Source organism: Lepus europaeus, chromosome 13 (assembly GCF_033115175.1).
Source record: "Lepus europaeus isolate LE1 chromosome 13, mLepTim1.pri, whole genome shotgun sequence".
Classification (NCBI taxonomy): domain Eukaryota; kingdom Metazoa; phylum Chordata; class Mammalia; order Lagomorpha; family Leporidae; genus Lepus; species Lepus europaeus.
The window spans coordinates 10,912,219-10,921,098 of record NC_084839.1 but is presented as its reverse complement, the minus strand read 5'-3'; the positions used below and the strand labels follow the sequence as shown (position 1 = coordinate 10,921,098).

The 8,880-nt window shown below is 36.3% G+C and overlaps 1 pseudogene; it reads left to right on the top strand.

Moving 5' to 3' along the window:
* Nucleotides 1-2,111: 2,111 nt before the first annotated feature.
* On the top strand, nucleotides 2,112-2,752 carry LOC133772284 (actin-related protein 3-like; annotated as a pseudogene).
* Nucleotides 2,753-8,880: the final 6,128 nt, after the last annotated feature.

Here is an 8,880-nt window from a genome sequence, read left to right as displayed (position 1 = left end):
CTCATTAGTAGGTGAAGATGAAGATTGAATATAAGTCAGAAATGGAATCCAGAAAATTATCAACCAGAATCAAATTCATGAACTAAATGAAAATTTAAATGAAATTGAGATAGTAAAGAGAAATCAGAATAAAATAAGAAATGAAGAACTCAATAGATCAAATAAAAAGTGCAGTAGAAAGTATTAGCAACAGGGTAGTGGAGACAGAAAAAAGAATAACAGAACTAGAAGATAAATTGCTAGAAATTTTACAATCAAACCAAAAAAAGAGGAAATTAACAAACTAAAACTAAAAAACACTGTTGAAGATATATAAGATACTATTAAAGAATGGATTATAAGTCCTTTTAATAAAATAATAACAAAAAGCTTTTCCAATTGGAGAAGGAAACATCCAAGTACAGAAAGCATGCAAAACTCCCAATAGAAACTACCAGAAAATATCTTCCTCATAACACATTGTGGGAAACTCTCAACAGTAAAACACAAAGATTCTAAAATGTGTGCAAGAGAATGCCAGATTACATTCAGGGGAACCCCAATTAGACTTATAGCAGATTTCTCATAGGAAACCCTACAAGCTAGGAGATAGTGGCAGAATATATTCCAAGACTTTAGAGAAAAAACTGTCAACCCAGAAGACTACTCTGCAAAGCTCTCATTTTTGAATGAGATGAGATATGAATGAGGTGAAATAAACACCTTTCATAACAAAAAGAAATTGAAAGAATTTGTAACTACCTTCCCAGTCCTACAAAAGATGGTTAAGGATGTGCTGCAAACAGAAACACAGAAACAGGAACATCACTAATAAAGAAGGTAAAGGTAGAAAAAGGCCCCATAAAAGTACAAAGGAAACCCAAAGTCAAAAATAGTTCTATTAAAATAAATATGTTAGGACAAAGTTGTTATTTAACAATAGTCACCCTGAAGGTAAATGGTCTCAACTCTCCTGTTAAAAAACACAGACTGGTTGAATGGGTTGAAAAACAATACCCAACTATTTGCTGCTTACAAGAAACACATCTCACCAACAAAGATGCATGCAGACTAAAAGTGAAAGGATGGAAAAAGAGATTCCATGCCAACAGAAACCAAAAAAAAAGAGCTAGTGTAGCCATCCTAATATCAGACAAAATAGACTTTAACACAAAGACTGTTAAAAGAGACAAAGAAGGGTACTATATAATGATTAAGGAATCAGTTCAACAGGAAGATGTGACTATTATAAATGTAGATACACCTGATTACAGGGCACCTGGTTATTTAAAAATAGAAATGCTAATATATTTAAAGGGAGACATAGACTCAAATACAATAGTAATGGGGGACTTCGTTACCCCACTTTCAGTAATGGACAGATCAACCAGACAGAAAATAAGCAAGGAGTCAACAGACTTAATCAACACAATAGACCAAATAGACCTAACAGATATCTATAGAGCTTTCTACCATACAGCCACAAAATACACATTCTTCTCATCAATGCATGGAACTTTCTCTAGGACTGATCACATGCTAGGCCATAAACCAAGTCTCAGCAAATTCAAAAAAATTGAAATCATACCACGCATATTCTCTGACCACAATGGAACGAAGTTGGTAATCAACAACTCAGGAATCACCAGAACATACACAAACACGGAGACTGAACAACATGTTTCTGAATGAACAATGGGTCACTGAAGAAATCAAGAGAAATAAAAAAATTTATGGAAACAAATGAAGATGACAATACAACATATCAAAACTTATGGGATACAGCAAAAGCAATGTTAAGAGGAAAGTTTATAGAAATTGGATCCTACATCAAGAAATTGAAAAGGCACCAAATAAACAAGCAACCAATGCATCCCAAGGACTTAGAAAAACAACAGCAAACAAAAAGTAAAATAAGTAGGAGAAAAGAAATAATTTAAATTAGAAAATAAATCAGCTTCAGCTTGCCAGCTTCCGCCCCACCCCAGATGAAGAGGGCAGCCCAGCTGTAGATGGTCAGAGAGTTCCCATATCCTGCTATCAATCCCTGGCCCCAACCAGCATGGAGCAGACGGTGGCAGCAGCAGCAGCAACAGGCAAGGAGGAAGATGGTGGGATAGCTGCTGGCCTGTATGGTGGACTGTGGCATGGAGTATTCAAAACTAGGATATGCTGAACCACAGTTTATCGTCCCTTCCAGTATTGCTATTAAGGAGTCAGCAAAAGTGGGTGATCAAGCTCAAAGGTGGGTGATGAAAGTCATTGATGACCTAGACTACTTCATTGGTGATGAAGCAAGAGAAAAACCTACATATGCAATGAAGTGGCCAATTCACATGGTATAGTTGAAGTTTGGGATTTGATGAAAAGGTTAATGGAACAAGTGATCTTTAAATATTTAAGGGCAGAACCTGAAGACCATTATTTTCTTTTGACTGAACCTCCACTGAATACTCCAGAGAACAGGGAATATACTGCTGAAATAATAGTCGAGTCTTTCAATGTTCCAGGCTTGTACATTGCTGTACAGGCTGTTCTTGCCTTAGTGGCATCCTGGACCTCAAGACAAGTAGGAGAATGGACATTGACTGGTACGGTAATAGACAGTGGAGATGGTGTCACGCATGTCATTCCTGTGGCTGAAGGGTATGTGATTGGCGTCTGTATTAAACACATTCCAATTGCAGGACAAAATATAACATACTTTATTCAGCAACTGCTGAGAGACCTACCAAAAAAAAAAAAAGGGAGAAGTCCCATATCAACAAAATAACAAAATTAGAGATGAGAAAGGAAATATAACAGCAAACAACACAGAAATTGGAAGGATCATCATAAATTACTACAAAGCACAGTATGCCAACAAATTGAGAAACTTAGAAGAAATGAATAGAATCCTGGATACATACAACCTAACTACATTGAGCTATGAAGACATGGAAAACCTAAACAGACCAATAACCAAGACAGAAATTGAATTATTAATAAAGACTCTCTAGGCATAGAAAAGCCCAGGACTTGATGGCTTCACTGCTGAATCCTACCAGACATTTAAAGAACTAACTCTAATTCCTCTCAAGCTATTCCAAACAATTAGAAGGGAATGAATCTTCACAACATCCTTCTATGAAGCCAGCAACCTCTTAATTTCTAAACTTGAAAAAAAAATACATCAGAGAAAGAGAACTACAGACCAATTTCCTTGATGAACATAGACACAAAAATCCTCAACAAAATACTAGCCAATCTAATTCAACAACACATATAAAGGAATATACACCTGAACCAAGTGGGATTTATCTCTGTTATGCAAGGATGGTTCAACATTTGCAAATCAATCAATGTGATATATTACATTAACAAAAGAAGGAACAAAACCATATTGTTTCCTAAATAGATGCAGGGAGAGCATTTGATAAAATAAAACACCATTTCATGATGAAAACATTAAGAAACTTGGATATAGCAGGAACATTCCTCAACGTAATCAAGGCAATTTATGACAAACACACAGCCAAATTCTACTGAATTTGGAAGCATTACTACTGAAATCTGGAACCAGACAAGGATGTCCACTCTCACCATTGCTATCCAATATAGTCCTTAAAGTTTTAAACAGAGCCATTAGGCAAGAAAAAGTAATCAAAACAATACAAGTTGGAAAGGAGGAAGTCAAACTATTCCTATTTTTAGAAGGCATGATTCTATATATAAGGGATCCAAAGACTCCACTAAGAGACTACTGGAACTCATGGAAGAGTTTGGTAAAGTAGTAGGATATAAAATCAACACACAAAAATCAATAACCTTTTTATGCACAGACAATGCCATGGCTAAGAAAGAACTTCTGGGATAAATCCATTCATAGTAGCTGCAAAAAAAATGAAATACCTTGGAATAAATTTAACCAAGGATTTCAAAAATCTTCAGGATGATAATTACATAACATTAAAGAAAGAAGTAGAAGAAGACACAAAAAGAAATTAAAATCTTCCATGTTCATGGATTGGAGTAGTCAATATTATCAGGATATCCCTACTATCTAAAACAATTTACAGTTTCAATGCAATACCAAACAAATATACCAAGTAAATTCTTCTCAGATATAGAGAATACAATGCTGAAATTAATATGGAAACACAGACGACCCCATAATATTACACAACAAAAACAAAACTGGGGTCATCACAATACCAGATTTCAAGACATACTACAGGACAATTATAATCAAAAGAGTCTGGCACTGGTACAAAAACAGATGGATAGACCAATGGAACAGAATAGAAACACCAGAAATCAACCCACACATCTACAAATAACTTGTCTTTAACAAAGGAGGTAAAATCATTCTCTGGAGCATGGATAGTCTCTTCAACAAATGGTGCTGCGAAAACTGAATGTCCACATGCAAAAGTATGATGCAAGACCCCTATATTATACTTTATACAAAAATCCCCTCAAAATTGATTAAAGACCCCAATGTTCAACCTGATACTATCAAATTATTTGAAAACATTGGAGAAACCCTGCAAAGCATTGGCACCAGCAAAGGCTTCTTAGAAAAGACAACAGTGGTACAGGCAATCAAAGCCAAAATTGACAAATGAGATTACATCAACTTGAGAAGCTTTTGTACTGAAAAAGAAACACAGCAAAGTGAAGAGGCAACTGACAGAATGGAGAAAATATTTGTAAACTATATAACTGATAATGGATTGATAACCACCATATGTGAAGAGTTGAAGAAACTCAACAACAACAAAACAAAAAACCCAGTGAAGAAATGGGCAAAGGACTTAAACAGGCATTTTTCAAAAGAGGAAATCCAAATGGCCAACAGACACATGAAAAATGTTCAGGATCATTAGCCCTCAGGGAAATGTAATTCAAAACCACAATGAGGTTTCACCTCACTCCAGTTAGAATGGCTTTCATACAGAAATCAACAAACAACAAATTCTGGTGTGGATGTGGAGAGAAAGGTACCCTAATCCACTGTTGGTGGGAATGTAAACTGGTAAAGTCACTATGGAAGACAGTATGTAAATACTTCAGAAATCTGAATATAGACCTATCTATATGACCAGCCACCCCACTCCTGGGAATTCACCCAAGGGATATGAAGTCAGTATATGAAAGAATTATCTGTACCTCCATGTTTATTGCAGCGCAATTCAGAATAGCTAAAATATGAAATCTTCCCAAATGACTGTCAACTCAAGCCTTGATAAAGAAATTATAGGACATATATACCATGGAATACTACACAGCAGTTAAAAAAAAACTAAATCCTGTCATTCGCAACAAAATGGTTAAAACTGGAAAATATCCTGTGGCCCCGGAGTGCAGTAGAGGATGGCCCAGGTCCTTGGGCCCTGCACCCACATGGGAGACCGAGGAAGAGCCTGGCTCCTGGCTTCAGATTGGCGCAGTGTGCTGGCCACAACACACAAGCCGTGGCGGCCACTTGTGGGGTGAACCAACAGAAAAAGGAAGACCTTTCTCTCTGTCTCTCTCACTAACTCTGCCTATCCAAAAAAAAAAAAAAAAAAAACCTTGGAAAATATCATACTTAGTGAGATAAGCTAATCTCAATAGGACAAATACCATATGTTCTCCATGATCTTGATAACTAATAGAGCACCTAAAATGTAATCTATGTGTGTAATGAACACTGAGATTCAATGACTTTGAAAAGCCCTTGTCTTGACTGTTAAGGAATATTTTTTTTTTCATACTATTTGGTGAACCCTTTACTTAGTGTAGAGTTAATTGTATGTGTCAAAGTTAATTGAAAATAGATCTCAAAAAATCTCAAAAAATAAAATTGATGCCAAACAAGTTTTAGTTTGTACTCAAGAGTCAAGCACAATTGAATAATCTGCCCTCTCACAGAAGGCGTAATCTTTATCTTCTGAGATCATGACCCAAATAGTGCAAAGTTTTTCTATGGATTCACAACTTTTCTTTGCATGCTTTGTGTCCTTTAGCAGATCTTCTTGAGTGATGTATGATTTGTCCTGAGCACAGCAGTAAACTGTCTACATATAATTTGAAGGTGGATCCTTAATCAAAATTAAATCTGTGGCTTTTTAATTAGACATCATTTTATTTGTATGTTGAGAAAAACATGAGGGAATTTCCATAAACACCTAAGTCACAGTCAACCAAAAGCAAATGAATACTGACTGCCTTTATCTACTGATATCTCAAGAAGCCTGTAAATAATTTTCCACTCTGAAGTGTGTACTTGATAGTTAGGAACTCCTGGGAATCTTAGAATCACAGTTCTATTGATTGCCCTGAGGGCTTGTACAGATAAGTAGCCTTTTCCATTAGGCTCATTAACTGGTAATGTGGGAATACTGAAAAGACTGTTGTAGGATTCAGTGAGTTATTCTAATAAAGATTCAATAACAGACTTTCTTCATGAGGTCACTTTAGGTCTTAAAGCACAATGCTACATATTTTAAGAATGGATTTATATGGGATAATTTTAAGTTTTTAAAGTTATATCCATGCACGCTTTTCATCTCAATGGTGTCTGTGGGCCACATCATTTAGGGTAAATTATATATTTATTTTGTAATTGTCATTGAGTGCACAGAATTAGTGTATCTGTGATTACTATAATTTATGTGACCTCTTTAATCTAATCTATTATTTGAGAATCTCTAGACATCTACAACTATAAGAACATTTGAGTTTTTTAATCCAATGAATCACCTGGAGAACTACAAAATAGAACAATGTTTTTTTTTTTCTTCTGCTAATCAAACTGAAATTGGTAAAAGCAAGTTTGTAAGACTGCTAGGATGGCAACTTTGTTATGGATGTCCACTGCCTTTATTCTATTTGTATTCAAATGAACAAGTGAGCATAGTGACCAAATTTATGAAGAAAGAAAACTTTGTATATCTGTTTGGATTATTTCAGCCTGTCCTAGAAAAATAATATGAATTTTATTTTAATTATCTAAAATATCAGTGAATGCTAATTTCAACCATATAGGTGAGGTATTGATGAGTCCCTAAATTAACTCAGTGAGGACCTTTTTCAGCTTCTGAAGTGCAGGGATTACTTCAGTATTCATACCTTCCACTCAAACTCTCTTTATTAATCTAAGTACTTCTGTCTTGGCTTCTTAATGAACTATGCTTACTTTTCATCTAAAGATAACAAAATTGAGAAAATGTGGTAAGGTCTTGGTTCTCTGATGAGTAAGCATATCATGCTTCTACAAGTTGGAGAAGAAACAGACAGTATGTGTGGGGAGATAGAATAGAGAAAGCTAGAGGCAATAAGTATTATAGTTGTAAAAACTAACTTGAAAATTAGCCAGGATTTTGCTTAGTATTTACTAATGAATTCTCTAATGAATTTAATTTTCAGTTATTGAAGTACTTAAAAGCATTGTTCTACACACAGATAAGAAAATCATTGTGTTAGGCCAGCACCTCGGCTCACTAGGCTAATCCTCCACCTGTGGTGCCAGCACCATGGGTTCTAGTCCCGGTTGGGGTGCCGGATTCTGTCCTGGTTGTCCTCTTCCATTCCAGATATCTGCTGTGGTCCAGGAATGCAGTGGAGGATGGCCCAGGTCCTTGGGCCATGCACCCACATGGGAGACCAGGAGAAGCACCTGGCTCCTGGCTTCGGATCGGTGCAGCGTGCCGCCTGCAACACCCTGGCCGTAGCGGCCACTTGAGGGGTGAACCAACAGAAAAAGGAAGACCTTTCTTTCTGTCTCTCTCTCTCTCACTAACTCTGCCTGAAAAGAAAATCATTGTGTCTTTACCTTCTTTTTGTGCCTAAGTGCCACAGAAACAGGTCTTGCAGAATATTTAAAGTTCTCCAAAATTGAACTTCAAGGATTTTTTGGGTTTGTAGATTTTATTAGTTTTATGTGCACTATGTGGATAAATTTCCCATTTAACAAACATAAACATAGAGCATAGGGAACGTGATGGATAGTAGGAGCTGATTTTTGAATTGACAAGTAGGTTACTATAAATAGAAAAGAATTTCCTTCAGCAGTTCGTGGACACCAACATACAAGGCACTATCTCCACTCTGCATATGAGGCTACTAGTCTGGTTTAGCACTAGACCCTGAGAAAAATAATGGAAGAGGTTACATCTCAAATAATAAACTATTTGAAGACCCCATTTGTCAAGAAACTGATATACTAAGAATAGATCAGACATAGAAGAAGTACAGTCTAATTTTGGTATCCAAAGTACGCTCTAATTTAGTATCTTGGTTGTGTGTGTCCACTCATGGAGAGACCAGGGGAATGAGAAGTAGAATAAATAGAGACAGAGTAACAGCAGAAATAGTCCGTTCAAATTAATGCAATCACTGTAGTATACTCATGCCTATGAGTAAAAACAAGCAAGCAACAACAACAAAAAATGTTCTGGAACTTGGACTTTACTGGTCCAAGCGGTACATATTTCAGCTGCTACTGGTTGATTCATTCATTACAGGTAATCTTGCTCGAGCCTCCAGAGTATTAAAGGAAAAATCGAGACAAAAAGCATTGCTACCAAGAAAAGGCTCTAATACACTAAGTGGGTATAAGAAGGTTCTCAGGTAAGAGACAAGAGGAATAAAATTGAAGTAGATATTTAAAATTAAAACCATCACTGACCCAGATGAAGAAATTTGCTGACTAACTAGCAATATCCTAGTGGTTGTGTGCAAAATAGCCTGGTTGGAAAGGGTTTGTTTGTTTGTTTTCCATCACCATATTATAGACTCCTCTGTTTGGTAATTTGAATTCTCACCTTGAGACTACAGCATCAGGGTCCTCCTGACCTCCCCAATCCACAGTAAGTCACATACAGTCAGATCTCTATCTGTATGATCAGGCTAGGTCAAAAGGCAAGGGTGTTCAGT